Here is a 19,447-nt window from a genome sequence, read left to right as displayed (position 1 = left end):
AAGGGTATAAAAGAAGAAAATCTAATGACATGGCCTCCTTGTTCACCTGATCTGAACCCCATTGAGAACCTGTGGTCCATCATCAAATGTGAGATTTACAAGGAGGGAAAACAGTACACCTCTCTGAACAGTGTCTGGGAGGCTGTGGTTGCTGCTGCACGCAATGTTGATGGTGAACAGATCAAAACACTGACAGAATCCATGGATGGCAGGCTTTTGAGTGTCCTTGCAAAGAAAGGTGGCTATATTGGTCACTGATTTGGTTTGGTTTTGTTTTTGAATGTCAGAAATGTATATTTGTGAATGTTGATATGTTATATTGGTTTCACTGGTAAAAATAAATAATTGAAATGGGTATATATATTTTTTTTGTTAAGTTGCCTAATAATTATGCACAGTAATAGTCACCTGCACACACAGATATCCCCCTAAAATAGCTATAACTAAAAACAAACTAAAAACTACTTCCAAAACTATTCAGCTTTGATATTAATGAGTTTTTTGGGTTCATTGAGAACATGGTTGTTCAATAATAAAATTAATCCTCAAAAATACAACTTGCCTAATAATTCTGCACTCCCTGTACAGCACAGATTTTCTTAACATTTGGCACAGAGATAGAGGCTGGAATAAAGGTTTGGTTCATCTAAGTCCTTGAGTAGTTTAGTAACACAAACTTGAAATTAATGTTGAACCTGTTACAATGAGGCCTGTCCTAAAGTAATAAAATAATATACACACACATGCAATATTACACACTCATGGCCAGATTACAAGTGGAGTGCTAATTAACACTCCTGCTCGAGTTTGAACTGTGCGCTTCGTGTTGCACTTGTATTATGAGTTAAAAGTAAACTATTTTCGCTTGAGCGCTACCTTGATGAGCGCAAAAAGCCGAAGTTAGAATATCACGTGTGCGTTCACGTATTCCCCATAGAAGTCAATGGAGAGAAAAAAAGTGGAAAAAAACTCAACACAATCGTAAAACAAAACAAGGCAACAAATAAAAATATTAAATGATCCCTGTTCAAGAGTCTGCATACCCTTAGTTCTTAATACTGTGCATTGCCCCCTTTAGCATCAATGGCAGCGTGCAGTCTTTGTAATAGTTGTCTATGAGGGCCGAATTCTTGCAGGTGGTGTAGCTGCCGATTCGTCTTGGCAAAATGCCTCCAGGTCATGCAAAGTCTTTGGTCGTCTTGCATGAACCGCACGTTTGAGATCTCCCCAGAGTGGCTCGATGATATTAAGGTCAAGAGATGAAGATGGCCACTCCTTTTTCTGCTGTAACCACTGGAGGGTCAACTTGGCCTTGTGCTTCGGGTCATTGTCATGCTGGAAAGTCCAAGAGTGTCTCATGCGCAGCTTTCTTGCAGAAGAATGCAAATTGTCTGCCAGTATTTTCTAACAACATGCTGTATTCATCTTGCCATCAATTTTCACATGATTCCCCGTGCCTTTAGAGCTCACACCCCCCAAAACATCAGTGAGCCACCACTGTGCTAATAACCAGTTCTGCTATCTGCTAACATAGTTCAATTTCAGATCATTTTAACATAATTCAAAGTTTAGAATGTTCCTACGTTTGAAGTACATTTAACAGATCTCTGCTATGTCACTGAGAACTCGTCTGTTTTAAACATGAGTTAATTAAATAAATATTTTACTGGGGGGAAAAAACTACAAAGCAGATTAAGAAAATGTAACTTTCATAGACATTTCTGAACATAGTCACAAAAAAATATTTTTAAACCTGCTATAGTCTTTTCTAGTTTTGGAATTTTGTGACCTTCCAACAATAAAGTATGTCTAGCGGTGTACTCACACTGATATATGATAAAAGGGTTTCCTGTAATTAACTAAGAATATAGTTAATAGAGAAAGGATAAAGCTACCATGTCCATCTAACGATTGTCCCTTGCAGCCTGTACAGAAAATGGCTATGTCGGGGACAGATGTTCCCTCTGCTGCAAATACTTTGCAGACATTCTTGATTCACTTTTATCTCTCTGAATCCAAGTTGCACAGGGCTGTGTTTCAGACAAATCCATCACAAACTGCACAATTATAATTTGGTCTCTGTTCATTAAATTCCACTGCTTAGTGTAACGTCTAACATGTAATGTCATCTTTTAGTTTGCTGGCAAGGGTCTCTAATGTAATAAATTGAAATGCAGACTTTAATAATTAAGGATGTTGAAATTGTTCTTACAAGTGCCAACAGAATTAAAGCTAAGGAAATATGCCGGAATCATGTATTCTTATAATATATTCACTTAAAAGAGACAGTAAATGCAAAATTAGGTTATGAAGATTCAGAGAGCGTGCAATTTTAAGCAACTTTGAATTGTATTTCTATTACCCAATTTGCTTTGTACTCTTAGTAACCTTTGTTGAAAATACCTAGGTAGGTTCAGGAGCCGCAGTGCACTACTGGGAGCTAGCTGGTGATTGGTGGCTGCACATATATACCTCTTGTCATTGGCTCACCAGATGTGTTTAGCTAGCTCCCCGTTGTGCATTGCTGCTCCGTTAACAAAGGATACCAATAGCATGAAGCAAGTTTGATAATAGAAGTAAATTGGAAAGTGGTTAAAAACAGTATGTTCTATCTGAATCATGAAAGAAAACATTTGAGTTTCATGTCCCTTTTGTACCATTAAATCTGAAAACATTCCTTTGTAGTTTCCAAAGGATACGTAATCCAGCATATGGTTTCCTGCATGGATGCACAGAATAAAAAGGTATCAAACACTTGCTTCATTACAACACCAGTCAGGATACATAGTTGCCAACATTTAACCCCTTAAGGACCAGCGATGTACCCTTTCTATGGGGATTGTGCTATTAATATAGCATTTAGCCATACTGATTGCTTACAGATATAAGAATATTAAAATTAAAGGGACAATCTACTCCAGAATTGTTATTTTTTTTAAAAAGATATATAATCCCTTTATTACCCATTCCTCTGATTTGCATAACCAACACGGTTATATTAATATACTTTTTACCTCTGTGATTACCTTGTATCTAAGCCTCTGCAGACTGCCCTCTTATTTCAGTTCTTTTGACAGACCTGCATTTAGCCCATCAGTGCCCTATTATTTGTAACTCCATGGGAGTGGTCACAGTGTTATCTGTATGTCACACATAAACTAACGCACTCTAGCTGTGAAAAACTGCCAAATGCATTAAAAAAAGGGGGGGCCTTCAAGGGCTAAGAATCTAGCATATGAGCCTCCTAGGTTTAGCTTTCAACAAAGAATACTAATACTAATAAAAGTGAATTGGAAAGTTGTTTAAAATTGCATTTCCTATCTGAATCATGAAAGATTAATTTTGACTATACTGTTCCTTAAACCCCTTAACGACCGAGGACGTGCAAGGTACGTCCTCCAAAAAAATACCCTTAACGACAGAGGACTATCGATGGCCGCAATCGTTGGTGGGTGGGAGCCGGCGTGGGAGGCGGGTGGGCCGCCATCGATGCCTTCTTTGATCCAGAGGGGGTCGGGATCGTGGGTGGAGTAGCGGGGGGGGCGCACGGACGCTCAGGCACGGGTAGGGAGCGGATGGGAACCGATACACTGCAGAAAAATAGTGAAGAAAAAGTGGCAGAGAGGGGGATATAAAAATATAATAAAAATTATCTAAGGGATCTGGGAGGGGGTGGGGGTTGGTCTTTGGGGGGGCAAGCTGCACTACAGAAAAAATATTAAAAAAAATGAAATAAAAATATTTTATTGTAAACTGGGTACTGTCAGACAGCTGCCAGTACCCAAGATGGCTACCAATATGTTAGAGGGGGAGGGTTAGAGAGCTGTTTGGGGAGGGGATCAGGGAGGTTGGGGGCTACGGGGGTATCCTACAGAGCAGCATATGTAAATATGCTTAATTTAAAAAAATCAAAGATAGCTTTTATTTTATTACTGGCAGACTTTCTGCCAGTACTTAACGTGGCGAGGACAATTGTAGGGTGGGGGAGGGAAGAGAGCTGATTGGGAGGGATCAGGGGGTGCAATGTGTCAGGTGGGAGGCTAATGTCTACACTAAAGCTAAAATTAACCCTGCAAGCTCCCTACAAGCTACCTAATTAACCCCTTACAGCTAAACACAAACACCGCAAAAATGTAAAAATAGCCTTGGTCCCAAACGGACAGAAAATGGAAAAGTGATGTGGTCATTAAGGGGTTAAACTTCTAGAATTCAGATAGAACTTCTCATTTTAAAACTGACTTCTATTATCAAATTTACTTTGTTCTCTTTGGTACCTTTATTTAGAAAAAGAATATGTACATATCCTCAGCAGAAACTAACTGTTAATTGATCGCTACACGCAATTGTCCTTTGTCATTGGCTCACCAGAAGTGTTCAGCTAGCTCCCCGTAGTGCATTGCTGCTCTGGAACTGCCTATTATAATGTGTTTAATCGCTTTGCAGAGGTTATACGCGTGATTACGTGCAAGCAATAGTGCAATGATAAAATTGCTCTAACATATTTGAGCATTTTCTATTTGCACTGAAAATTAGCCCCTTATTAAAAAAAAAAAATTATTAACCCCTTAACGACCAAGGACGTACGCCATACGTCCTCAAAAAAAAATACACTTAACACCTGAGGACGTATGGCGTACGTCCTCGGTCTGGAAAGCAGCTGGAAGCGATCCTGCTCGCTTCCAGCTGCTTTCCGGTTATTGCAGTGATGCCTCAACATCGAGGCATCCTGCAATAACCCCCCTTGGCCATCCGATGCAGAGAGAGCCACTCTGTGGCCCTCTCTGCACCGGACATCGATGGCCGGTTTCGTTGGTGGGTGGGAGCCAGTCTGGGAGGCGGGTGGGCGGCCATCGATGGGCCGTATGAGGTGGAGGGGGGCGGGATCGTGGGCGGGAACGCCGGGTGCGCGTACGCACGCGTGCACGAGGGGGCGCGCGCACGAGTAGGGAGCGGGTGGGAACCGCTACCCTACAGAAAAATTATGTGAGAAAAGTATAATATATCTAAAGTATGTCGATCTAAGAGATCTGGGAGGGGGTGGGGGGTTGGTCTTTTGGGGGGGGCAAGCTACACTACAGAAAAATATTTTAAAAAAGAATAAAAACAAATGTTTTACTATAAACTGGGTACTGGCAGACAGCTGCCAGTACCAAAGATGGCTACTAATAAGTTAGAGGGGGATGGGTAAAGAGCTGTTTGGGGGGTATCAGGGAGGTTGGGGGCTAAGGGGGGATCCTCCAGAGCAGCATATGTAAATATGCCTTTTTTTAAAAAAATTTTTTTATCAAGGATAGCTTTTTTTTTTTAGTACTGGCAGACTTTCTGCCAGTACTTAACATGGCGGGGACAATTGTGGGGTGGGGGAGGGAAGAGAGCTCTTTGGGAGGGATCAGGGAGTGTAATGTGTCAGGTGTGGGAGGCTGATCTCTACACTAAAGCTAAAATTATCCCTGCAAGCTCCCTACATGCTACCTAATTAACCCCTTCACTGCTAGCCATAATACACTTGTGATGCGCAGCGGCATTTAGCGGCCTTCTAATTACCAAAAAGCAATGCCAAAGCCATGTATGTCTGCTATTTCTCAACAAAGGGGATCCCAGAGAAGCATTTACAATCATTTGTGCCATAATTGCGCAAGCTGTTTGTAAATGATTTCAGTGAGAAACCTAAAATTGTGAAAAATTTTACTTTTTTTTAATTTAATCGCATTTGGCGGTGAAATGGTGGCATGAAATATACCAAAATGGGCCTAGATCAATACTTAGGGTTGTCTACTACACTACAATAAAGCTAAAATTAACCCTACAAGCTCCCTACATGCTCCCTAATTAACCCCTTCATTGCTGGGCATAATACACGTGTGGTGCGCAGTGGCATTTAGCGGCCTTCTAATTACCAAAAAGCAACACCAAATCCATATATGTCTGCTATTTATGAAAAAAGTGAGAAACCTAAAGTTTGTAACAAAATGTGTGAAAAAGTGAACAATTTTTTTTATTTGATCGCATTTGGTGGTGAAATGGTGGCATGAAATATACCAAAATGGGCCTAGATCAATACTTTGGGATGTCTTCTAAAAAACATAATTTATGCTTACCTGATAAATGTATTTCTCTTGTAGTGTATCCAGTCCACGGATCATCCATTACTTGTGGGATATTCTCCTTCCCAACAGGAAGTTGCAAGAGGATCACCCACAGCAGAGCTGCTATATAGCTCCTCCCCTCACTGCAATATCCAGTCATTCGACCGAAACAAGACGAGAAAGGAGAAACCATAGGGTGCAGTGGTGACTGTAGTTTAATTAAAATTTAGACCTGCCTGAAAAGGACAGGGCGGGCCGTGGACTGGATACACTACAAGAGAAATAAATTTATCAGGTAAGCATAAATTATGTTTTCTCTTGTTAAGTGTATCCAGTCCACGGATCATCCATTACTTGTGGGATACCAATACCAAAGCTAAAGTACACGGATGATGGGAGGGACAAGGCAGGAACTTAAACGGAAGGAATCACTGCCTGTAGAACCTTTCTCCCAAAAACAGCCTCCGAAGAAGCAAAAGTATCAAATTTGGAAAATTTGAAAAAAGTATGAAGGGAAGACCAAGTTGCAGCCTTGCAAATCTGTTCAACAGAGGCCTCATTTTTAAAGGCCCAGGTGGAAGCCACAGCTCTAGTAGAATGAGCTGTAATCCTTTCAGGAGGCTGCTGTCCAGCAGTCTCATAGGCTAAACGGATTATACTCCGAAGCCAAAAAGAAAGAGAGGTTGCAGAGGCCTTCTGACCTCTCCTCTGTCCAGAGTAAACAACAAACAGGTTAGATGTTTGGCAAAAATCTTTAGTAGCCTGTAAGTAAAACTTCAAGGCACGGACTACGTCTAGATTATGCAAAAGACGTTCCTTCTTTGAAGAAGGATTAGGACATAATGATGGAACAACAATCTCTTGATTGATATTCTTGTTAGAAACCACCTTAGGTAAAAACCCAGGTTTTGTACGCAGAACAACTTTATCTGAATGAAAGATCAGATAAGGAGAATCACAATGTAAGGCAGATAACTCCGAGACTCTTCGAGCCGAGGAAATAGCCATCAGAAAAAGAACTTTCCATGAAAGAAGTTTGATATCAATAGAATGAAGGGGTTCAAACGGAACCCCTTGAAGAACTTTAAGAACCAAGTTTAAGCTCCATGGAGGAGCAACAGGTTTAAACACAGGCTTAATTTTAACTAAAGCCTGACAAAATGCCTGAACGTCTGTAACTTCTGCCAGACGCTTGTGTAAAAGAATAGACAGAGCAGAAATCTGTCCCTTTAAAGAACTAGCTGATAATCCTTTGTCCAAACCCTCTTGGAGGAAGGACAATATCCTAGGAATCCTAACCCTACTCCATGAGTAATTCTTGGATTCACACCAATGAAGATATTTACGCCATATCTTGTGGTAAATTTTCCTGGTGACAGGCTTTCGTGCCTGTATTAAGGTATCAATTACTGACTCGGAGAAGCCACGCTTTGATAGGATCAAGCGTTCAATCTCCATGCAGTCAGTCTCAGAGAAAGTAGATTCGGATGATTGAAAGGACCTTGTATTAGAAGGTCTTGTCTCAGAGGCAGAGTCCATGGTGGAAAGGATGACATGTCCACTAGGTCTGCATACCAGGTCCTGCGTGGCCACGCAGGCGCTATCAATATCACCGATGCTCTTTCCTGTTTGATTTTGGCGAGGGAGCAGAGGAAACGGTGGAAACACATAAGCCAGGTTGAAGAACCAAGGCGCTGCTAGAGCATCTATCAGTGCCGCTTCTGGGTCCCTGGACCTGGATCGGTAACAAGGAAGCTTGGCGTTCTGGCGAGACGCCATGAGATCCAATTCTGGTTTGCCCCAACGGAGAACCAATTCAGCAAACACCTCCGGATGGAGTTCCCATTCCCCCTGATGAAAAGTCTGACGACTTAGAAAATCAGCCTCCCAGTTCTCTACACCTGGGATATGGATCGCTGACAGGTGGCAAGAGTGAGTCTCTGCCCAGCAAATTATCTTGGAGACTTCTGACATCGCTAGGGAACTCCTGGTTCCTCCTTGATGGTTGATGTAAGCCACAGTCGTGATGTTGTCCGACTGAAATCTGATGAACCTCAGTGTTGCTAGCTGAGGCCAAGCCAGAAGAGCATTGAATATTGCTCTTAACTCCAGAATATTTATTGGGAGGAGTTTCTCCTCCTGAGTCCATGAACCCTGAGCCTTCAGGGAGTTCCAGACTGCACCCCAACCTAGAAGGCTGGCATCTGTTGTTACAATTGTCCAATCTGGTCTGCGAAAGGTCATACCCTTGGACAGATGGGCCCGAGATAACCACCAGAGAAGAGAATCTCTGGTTTCCTGATCCAGATTTAGTAGAGGGGACAAATCTGTGTAATCCCCATTCCACTGACTGAGCATGCATAATTGCAGCTGTCTGAGATGCAGGCGCGCGAATGGCACTATGTCCATCGCCGCTACCATTAAGCCGATTACTTCCATGCACTGAGCCACCGTGGGGCACGGAATGGAGTGAAGAACACGGCAAGCATTTAGAAGTTTTGATAACCTGGACTCCGTCAGGTAAATTTTCATTTCTACAGAATCTATTAGAGTCCCTAGGAAGGAAACCCTCGTGAGAGGAGATAGAGAACTCTTTTCTACGTTCACTTTCCACCCATGCGACCTCAGGAATGCCAGAACTATCTATGTATGAGATTTGGCAATTTGAAAGCTTGACGCCTGTATCAGGATATCGTCCAGGTAAGGAGCCACCGCTATGCCTTGCGGTCTTAGGACCGCCAGAAGTGAGCCCAGAACCTTTGTAAAAATTCTTGGGGCTGTAGCCAACCCGAATGGAAGAGCTACAAATTGGTAATGCCTGTCTAGAAAGGCAAACCTCAGGAACTGATGATGATTCTTGTGAATCGGAAAGTGAAGGTAGGCATCCTTTAAGTCCACTGTGGTCATGTACTGACCCTCTTGGATCATGGGTAAAATCAGGGGTGTCCAAACTTTGCTCTCCAGAGGTTTTGGAACTACATTTCCCATGATACTCAGCTAGATAAAATGCATGCTGAGCATCATGGGAAATGTAGTTCCAAAACCTCTGGAGAGCAAAGTTTGGACACCCCTGGGTAAAATGGTTCGAATAGTTTCCATCTTGAATGACGGAACTCTGAGGAATTTGTTTAGGATCTTTAAATCCAAAATTGGTCTGAAGGTTCCCTCTTTTTTTGGGAACCACAAACAGATTTGAATAAAACCCCTGCCCTTGTTCCGTCCGCGGAACTGGATGGATCACTCCCATTACAAGGAGATCTTGTACGCAGCTTAGGAATGCCTCTTTCTTTATCTGGTTTGCAGATAATCTTGAAAGGTGAAATCTCCCTTGTGGAGGGGAAGCTTTGAAGTCCAGAAGATATCCTTGAGATATGATCTCCAACGCCCAGGGATCCTGAACATCTCTTGCCCACGCCTGGGCGAAGAGAGAGAGTCTTCCCCCTACTAGATCCGTTGTCGGATAGGGGGCCGCTCCTTCATGCTGTCTTAGAGGCAGCAGCAGGCTTTCTGGCCTGCTTGCCCTTGTTCCAGGACTGGTTAGGTTTCCAGGCCTGCTTGGATTGAGCAAAAGTTCCCTCTTGTTTTGAAGCAGAGGAAGTTGATGCTGCACCTGCCTTGAAATTTCGAAAGGCACGAAAATTAGACTGTTTGGCCTTTGAATTGGCCCTGTCCTGAGGAAGGGTATGACCCTTACCTCCAGTAATGTCAGCAATAATTTCTTTCAAACCAGGCCCAAATAAGGTCTGCCCCTTGAAAGGAATGTTGAGTAATTTAGACTTTAAAGTCACATCAGCTGACCAGGATTTGAGCCATAGCGCCCTACGCGCCTGGATGGCGAATCCGGAATTCTTAGCCGTTAGTTTAGTCAAATGAACAATGGCATCAGAAACAAATGAGTTAGCTAGCTTAAGAGTTCTAAGCTTGTCAACAATTTCAGTCAATGGAGCTGTATGGATGGCCTCTTCCAGGGCCTCAAACCAGAATGCCGCCGCAGCAGTGACAGGCGCAATGCATGCAAGGGGCTGTAAAATAAATCCTTGTTGAATAAACATTTTCTTAAGGTAACCCTCTAATTTTTTATCCATTGGATCTGAAAAAGCACAACTGTCCTCAACCGGGATAGTGGTACGCTTTGCTAAAGTAGAAACTGCTCCCTCCACCTTAGGGACAGTCTGCCATAAGTCCCGTGTAGTGGCATCTATTGGAAACATTTTTCTAAATATAGGAGGTGGGGAAAAGGGCACACCGGGCCTATCCCACTCCTTACTAATAATTTCTGTAAGCCTTTTAGGTATTGGAAAAACATCAGTACTCACTGGCACTGCATAGTATTTATCCAGCCTACACAATTTCTCTGGCACTGCAATTGTGTCACAGTCATTCAGAGCAGCTAATACCTCCCCAAGCAATACACAGAGGTTCTCAAGCTTAAATTTAAAATTAGAAATCTCTGAATCAGGTCTCCCCGATTCAGAGACGTCACCCACAGACTGAAGCTCTCCGTCCTCAGGTTCTGCATATTGTGACGCAGTATCAGACATGGCTCTTACAGCATCTACGCGCTCTGTATCTCATCTAACCCCAGAGCTATCGCGCTTGCCCCTCAATTCAGGCAATCTGGATAATACCTCTGACAGGGTATTATTCATGATTGCAGCCATGTCCTGCAAAGTAATCGCTATGGGCGTCCCTGATGTACTTGAAGCCATATTAGCGTGCGTCCCTTGAGCGGGAGGCGAAGGGTCCGACACGTGGGGAGAGTTAGTCGGCATAACTTCCCCCTCGACAGACCCCTCTGGTGACAATTCTTTTATAGATAAAGACTGATCTTTACTGTTTAAGGTGAAATCAATACATTTAGTACACATTCTCCTATGGGGCTCCACCATGGATTTTAAACATAATGAACAAGTATCCTCTGTTTCAGACATGTTTGTACAGACTAGCAATGAGACTAGCAAGCTTGGAAAACACTTTAAAGCAAGTTAACAAGCAATATAAAAAAACGTTACTGTGCCTTTAAGAGAAACAAATTTTGACAAAATTTGAAATAACAGTGAAAAAAGGCAGTTACACTAACAAAATTTTTACAGTGTATGTAACAAGTTAGCAGAGCATTGCACCCACTTGCAAATGGATGATTAACCCCTTAATAACAAAAACAGAATAATAAATGACAAAAACGTTTTTTAAACACATTCACAACAACTGCCACAGTCTACTGTGATTGTTACCCTCCTCAAACACGACTTTGAAGCCTTTTGAGCCCTTTAGAGATGTCCTGGATCATGCAGAGGGAAGCTGAATGTCTCTGTCAGTATTTTTAGCTGCACAGAAAAGCACTAAAATAGGCCCTTCCCACTCATATTGCAACAGTGGAAAGCCTGTTACTAGGCAAAAATCAAGCCAGCCATGTGGAAAAAAAAACTAGGCCCCAATAAGTTTTGACACCAAACATATATAAAAACGATTAACATGATAGCAAATGTTTTATATTACGCTTTTATAAGAGTATGTATCTTGGTTAATAAGCCTGATACCAGTCACTATCACTGCATTTAAGGCTTAACTTACATTAATCCGGTATCAGCAGCATTTTTCTAGCAAATTCCATCCCTAGAAATATGTTAACTGCACATACCTTATTACAGGAAAACCTGCATGCTATTCCCCCTCTGAAGTTACCTCACTCCTCAGAATATGTGATTACAGCAAAGGATCTTAGTTACTTCTGCTAAGATCATAGAAATCACAGGCAGATTCTTCTTCTAATGCTTCTAATGTACACTCCGGTACCATTTAAAAATAAACTTTTGATTGAAGTTAAAAAACTAACTATAATACACCACTCTCCTCTTACTACGTCCATCTTTGTTGAGAGTTGCAAGAGAATGACTGGATATGGCAGTGAGGGGAGGAGCTATATAGCAGCTCTGCTGTGGGTGATCCTCTTGCAACTTCCTGTTGGGAAGGAGAATATCCCACAAGTAATGGATGATCCGTGGACTGGATACACTTAACAAGAGAAAACTACAATAATTTAGCCGATATGATAAAACTAAAAATGGAATCACACAAATAAACTAAACGCCATTTTTAAATTTTGTTTCTGAATCTCTAAAGTACACTCTCATAACTAGTAAAGTGATGGTAAATCCTAGCGTTTCTGAAACGCTAGGATTTACCATTGAAACAAATAAAGGGGACTTTCATTCATGAAGTATAAAATACTTCATGCAGAAAGCGCCTTTATTTGTTCCAAGCAATCGCTGCACTGAGCTGCTAAGGCAGCCCACCGGCAGAACGCTATCTTCGCTATCTGGCAGAGAGGTGATGTTTCCACCTCTTATCCAATAGCGGTGCGTGAAATTCAGCTTGGCGCCGCATATTACAAACCATTTAAAAAACATTTCCAATTTACTTCTATTATAAAATTTGTTTTGTTCCTATGATATTCTGTGTTGAGGAGATACCTAGGTAGGCATTTGAAGCACTACATAGTAGGAAATAGTGCTGCCATATAGTGAAGAAACTCCTGCAATATAGTGCTCCAAAAATGGGCCAGACCCTAATCTTACATCAAACAAACGATACCAAGAGAATGAAGAAAAATTGATAATTGATGTAAATTATAAAGTTGATATCCAAAAGAAAATGTTGCACTCTCAGGTGTGGAAGTGAAAAACCTTTATTAGGTGAACAGCAAAGTTTTGGGGCACCTGCCCCTTTGTCAAGCTTGACACAACACAGTGAGCATTAAAAGGGACACTGAACCCAAATTTTTTCTTTCACGATTCAGATAGAGCATGTAATTTTAAGCAACTTTCTAATTTACTCCTATTATCAAATTGTCTTCATTCGCTTGGTATCTTTATTTGAAATGCAAGAATGCAAGTATTATTACCAAATAATGCTTTCTGCAAAAAAAGAAATTATATATATATATATATATATATATACACACACACACACTTACATACACACACACTGTTAACACAGTGAGCATTAAAGGGACACTGAACCCAAATTTTTTCTTTCGTGATTTAGATTGAGCATGAAATTTTAAGCAACTTTCTAATTTACTCCTATCATCAAATTTTCTTCATTCTCTTGGTATCTTTATTTGAAATGCAAGAATGTAAGTTTAGATGCCGGCCCATTTTTGGTGAACAACCTGGGTTGTTCTTGCTGATTGGTGGATAAATTCATCGACCAATGAATAAGTGCTTTCCACAGTTCTGAACCAAGCAAATAGCTTAGATGCCTTCTTTATCTTATAAACATAGCAAGAGAACAAAGAAAAATTGATAATTGGAGTAAATTAGAAAGTTGCTTTAAATTGCATGCTCTATCTGAATCATGAAAGAAAAAATGTGGGTTCAGTGTCCCTTTAATGTTCATATTTAAAAAATAAATAAATAATTTCTCTTTCAAGTAATCTATTTTCTATCTCTTAAAAAATCTATTATATCTTTTTTTAAAGTAATATTTCTTTTACTACAAAGTAGTCACCAAGGCAGGAAATAATATTGGGATATTCAGTAGACAAATTCACAGCAGCCCCTAGTGGTCAGTCAAAAAAATGCAGGTTATTGAACATCATAAAGTGATTAAACTAACATCAATATAAGCGCATGTGAAATAGTATGTGCCAGTAGATACGTATTTATATATATGTCCACTGCACATTTTTATCCTTAAAGCTGTGTCCGCATGATTATGCAAATCTACTATATGTACTTGTGGTAACTGGTTCCTTAAAAATCATATGATCTATCTGAATCATAAAAGAAAAATGTTGTGTTTAATGTCCCTTTAATGTTTGATGTAGAATCATTATGTTGAATAATCGAATTTGAAGGAGAAAGAAAAAAGTTAAATCCTGTAAGCTGAAGTAGTAGACTTTTTCTATACTCTCAGAAGAGTTTTGATAACTGGAGCTGGTATATCTAGTTGCTGCAGCCATGTCGACTCAGCAGCCAGGCTGCCAACATCTAACTTCCGACGACCAAGATGAACTGTTGGGCTTTGATGAAACAATTTCCTTAAATATTTAAAATAGTTTATCTTTATAAAAAAGTGTGATTGTTTTTCTTAACAGCAATAAACATATTGGGTTTGTAGTAGCTCACATGGTTTCTGTTTTCATCTACAGTAATATAGTTAATGTTGAAATCTTTTTAATAAATATTTTCATACAAATATCCTAAACACTGCCCCTATAAAGCAAATGTCCTTGCCTTTAATATAATTGTGTATATATATATATATATATATACACACATACATACATACATACTGTATATACACACACATATATATATATACATATATATATACATACACACACACACATATATATATATATTATATATGCATCTATATATAACATCAAAATAAATCTAGGTTCCAATGCTACATACACAGAATGGCCGTAGGCTGTAACAGTTGAGGCAACTATACATTTAATAATGATTTTCTGTTTCGTGTAATTTTCTAAAACACTACTAAGAATCATGGTTAAGAACTTAAGCAGTGGGAAAAGGAACTGAGAATCCAACGGAGTCCATCCGTTCCAGTATAAATCCACTTTAGTGTGCAGCTTACTGACTCCTGCTTCTTATTCCCAGTAGCTACAAACAATACGCTCCGTAGACAAAGTTTTGTTCTATAAACAACTTGTGTACTCAAATAAACAGTTAGTAGACACTTTAATGTATGGGCAAGATCTATGGTCTCATCAATGAGGAAGTTCCATTGTTTACAATAAATCTAAGACATACATCATATATAAACTCATTGCAAGAAAATGAATGTGTGACTAATAAATAGGGTGAGCTGTAGACTGAAGAACAAATGGCAAAATGGAAAGAATATGTGTTTTACTACAGGAGATAGTTGCACCAAGCACTGCACATATTTAAAAAAAAACCACAACATTTTAAAACTCAAAAGCAAGTATTAATAACAAACTAAAATAACAGATAAGAAAAAATTACCTCCTTATAATGCAGTCTCCAAAACTCTATGTTTTGGGTAGAGAGGGTTTCATGGACCAGTCACCAGTTTGTGAATTCTACACACACACTATATATATATATATATATATATATATATATATATATATATATATATATATATATATATATATATATATATATATATATATATAGCAATGTTATAAACCATATAGCATATAGAGGGCATCCTGTTATTGTTTGCTGAAGATGACAAACTCAGCAACTCCCCCCCCCTTTTCTTTTTTTTTTACAATATTTTTAATTATTATAATCTAGAAAAGGGCTCACCACACCTAAAAATTATATATATATATATATATATATATATATATATATATATAGAGAGAGAGAGAGAGAGAGAGAGAGAGAGAGAGAGAGAGAGAGATAATATATATATATAATATATATAATCTATAATGTGAGAAAGCACTCAATGGACCTCTTCAAGGTAAAAAATAACTTTAATTCCTATTTTAAAATCCTCATGATGATTCGGGCACCGGTCCGGTCCCTTTGTCAAATGATAAATTCAGGACAAACATACATGCTTTTCCCCACATCAAATATCCCTTATATACATATAAGTTAAGATACTTAGCCTGCTTTGCCACTGCTGTGTGCAACACCGCCTCCCCCGTGTCGCAATGACGTCATCCCGGCACAACGCATCTTGATTCGCCAGAGTGCACGTGGGGGCAGTGCCGACAATGACAGCTGTCAAAACACCAGTAAAAACATATTATCCTAGTTTTAATTTAATGTATCCGTGTAGCGGATTTATTCTTATGGAAGACACATAGATATCTGCGTCTTAAAGGGACATGAAACCCACATTTTTTCTTTCATGATTTAGAAAAAGAATGTAATTTTAAACATCTTTCTAATTTACTTCTATTATCTAATTTGTTTTATTCTCTTGATATTCGTTGCTGAAAAGCATATCTAGATATGCTCAGTAGCTGCTGATTGGTTGCTGCACATAGAAGCCTCGTGTGATTGGCTCACCCATGTGCATTGCTTTTTCTTTAACTAAGGATATCTAAAAAATGAAGCAAAATAAATAATAGAAGTAAATTGTAATGTTGTTTAAATTTGTATTTTCTATCTAAATCATTAAAGAAAGATTTTGGGTGTAGTGGCCCTTTAACATCTAAATGGATGTCAATGGGCTAAGACAAAAGATTACTATCACAATATTTGTAAAGTTAAAATAAAACAGCTATGCACAGAGTTACACATTTGTCTAAACAGCTTCAAATGTAGTATGGTAGAAACACAACACATGCAGTCAGGGTGGATGAATATTATTGGATGACTGTTGCACATAATATAGATCACATCTATATTAACAGTTATCCATGCCTTTGTCTCACTGTATGCCCTTAACGGGGCGCACTTCCTATGGTAACATACCATAATAAGAAAGCTTGCCAGATGTACACTAGTGCTCAGTCTTGCTGGGAGGCTAGTTATAGAAAGGACTGAAATCCATATGAGTGTTAAGTCCTCTTGGCATCATCATATCTAATGTGTGGATCTCCTCAAAAGTGCTTACGCTCTGTTGCCTCCCCTAGGCATGGGGGGTGCGTGGTCTATTAACATAGTCCTAAGACTGGAGACACTATGTTTTTTCTGACAGAAGTGTCGTGCCACAGGTTGTTCAGAGTAGCCTTTGTCAATGGCCTCCCTGATTGCCAAACTGTGGTTTGCCATATGATCTCTGGGGAGGGTCTTCCCCGTGTAAAATAGAGAGCACGGCCATATGAGGATGTATATTACATGGTCACTTGTACATGACAATCGGTGGTTTATCTTACATCTTTTATTGGAGTGTGGATGTTGGAAAGAGGACCCTTTAAGCATACTGTTACACGTGACACAGTTGCCACATTGAAAACATCCTTTTTTGCTTGATTTTATATACATACATACATATATATATATATATATATATATATATACATACATATATACATATATATATATATACATATACATACAGTTGCAAGAAAAAGTATGTGAACCCTTTGGAATGAGATGGATTTCTGCACAAATTGGTCATAAAATGTGATCTGATCATCATCTAAGTCACAACAATAGACAATCACAGTCTGCTTAAACTAATAACACACAAAGAATGAAATGTTGCCATGTTTTTATTGAACACACCATGTAAACATTCACAGTGCAGGTGGAAAAAGTATGTGAACCCCTAGACTAATGACATCTCCAAGAGCTAATTGGAGTGAGATGTCAGCCAACTGGAGTCCAATCAATGAGATGAGATTGGAGGTGTTGGTTACAGCTGCCCTGCCCTATAAAAAACACACACCAGTTCTGGGTTTGCTTTTCACAAGAAGCATTGCCTGATGTGAATGATGCCTCGCACAAAAGAGCTCTCAGAAGACCTACGATTAAGAATTGTTGACTTGCATAAAGCTGGAAAGGGTTATAAAAGTATCTCCAAAAGCCTTGCTGTTCATCAGTCCACGGTAAGACAAACTGTCTATAAATGGAGAAAGTTCAGCACTGCTGCTACTCCCCCTAGAAGTGGCCGTCCTGTAAAGATGACTGCAAGAGCACAGCACAGACTGCTCAATGAGGTGAAGAAGAATCCTAGAGTGTCAGCTAAAGACTTACAAAAGTCACTGGCAAATGCTAACATCCCTGTTAGCGAATCAACAATACGTAAAACACTAAACAAGAATGGATTTCATGGGAGGATACCACAGAGGAAGCCACTGCTGTCCAAACAAAACATTGCTGAACGTTTACAGTTTGCACAAGAGCACCTGGATGTTCCACAGCAGTACTGGCAAAATATTCTGTGGACAGATGAAACCAAAGTTGAGTTGTTTGGAAGAAACACACAACACTATGTGTGGCGAAAAAGAGGCACAGCACACCAAAATCAAAACCTCATCCCAACTGTGAAGTATGGTGGTGGGGGCATCATGGTTTGGGGTTGCTTTGCTGCGTCAGGGCCTGGACGGATTGCTATCATCGAAGGAAATTAATTCCCAAGTTTATCAAGACATTTTGCAGGAGAACTTAAGGCCATCTGTCTACCAGCTGAAGCTCAACAGAAGATGGGTGTTGCAACAGGACAATGACCCAAAGCATAGAAGTAAATCAACAACAGAATGGCTTAAACAGAAGAAAATACGCCTTCTGAAGTGGCCCAGTCAGATTCCTGACCTCAACCCGATTGAGATGCTGTGGCATGACCTCAAGAAAGCGATTCACACCAGACATCCCAAGAATATTGCTGAACTGAAACAGTTCTGTAAAGAGGAATGGTCAAGAATTACTCCTGACCATTGTGCACGTCTGATCTGCAACTACAGGAAACCTTTGGTTGAAGTTATTGCTGCCAAAGGAGGTTCAACCAGTTATTAAATCCAAGGGTTCACATACTTTTTCCACCTGCACTGTGAATGTTTACATGGTGTGTTCAATAAAAACATGGCAACGTTTCATTCTTTGTGTGTTATTAGTTTAAGCAGACTGTGATTGTCTATTGTTGTGACTTAGATGATGATCAGATCACATTTTATGACCAATTTGTGCAGAAATCCATATCATTCCAAAGGGTTCACATACTTTTTCTTGCAAATGTGTGTATATATATATATATATATATATATAAAATTATATGATAAAATAAAATAATATAGATGGCCAAACGTTTCCGGTTCCTAAATTTATGGGCAGGCTCCTAAATGTGCATCAAATCTGTCTAGCCCTGATCTAGAAGTTGCCCCTTATTTGAAAGAGGTGTCACTCCTTTCATAAGCAAGTGATCTCTTAGGTTGATGGTTTATTTTTTCCTGGTTGACATACAGGCACATTTCAGTACATTGCTTAATGTGTTACTGTAGACCTGGGTTTTAACAGTTTAGGAAACATTTTAACACTGTCCAAATGATAACCAAAGGGACATGACCTGTCATTTGACACGTGTAAGTGGTATGATGGATGGATGAATTTATTTTTGCCTAAGATATAGTCCTCCCATATTTATTATAGTGTCTAAAAGGTTAGAAAACTGTATTTCTCATTGTCTAGGTGCTAAATTGAGGGTAAAATGATTCCTCAGTGGAGAGAGTCTCCTCTTTCCAATAAGGTGTCACATGCCTCTCTGAGATGCACATTGACATACGGCCTGAAAAAGGTCATTAACCCCCCACTTGTCCCTTAAGTGGATATCCATTCACCTACGAAACTAAACATTTATGACACTTCCTCTAAATTAGTACAAAAGAGCATCAAAAGGGATACACCAACTAATGTGCAAGTTAAAGAATATATGAAATAACTAGTTTTAAAGGGACAGTAAAA

The 19,447-nt window shown here is 39.6% G+C and overlaps 1 protein-coding gene across 1 annotated transcript in view; it reads right to left on the bottom strand.

The window, feature by feature from the left end:
- Positions 1-19,447, bottom strand: part of WDR70 (WD repeat domain 70) — an 811,922-nt gene that overhangs the window by 681,255 nt on the left and 111,220 nt on the right.

This window comes from Bombina bombina, chromosome 2 (genome assembly GCF_027579735.1).
Source record: "Bombina bombina isolate aBomBom1 chromosome 2, aBomBom1.pri, whole genome shotgun sequence".
In the NCBI taxonomy this organism is placed as follows: domain Eukaryota; kingdom Metazoa; phylum Chordata; class Amphibia; order Anura; family Bombinatoridae; genus Bombina; species Bombina bombina.
This window is presented reverse-complemented; position numbering and strand designations above follow the sequence as displayed.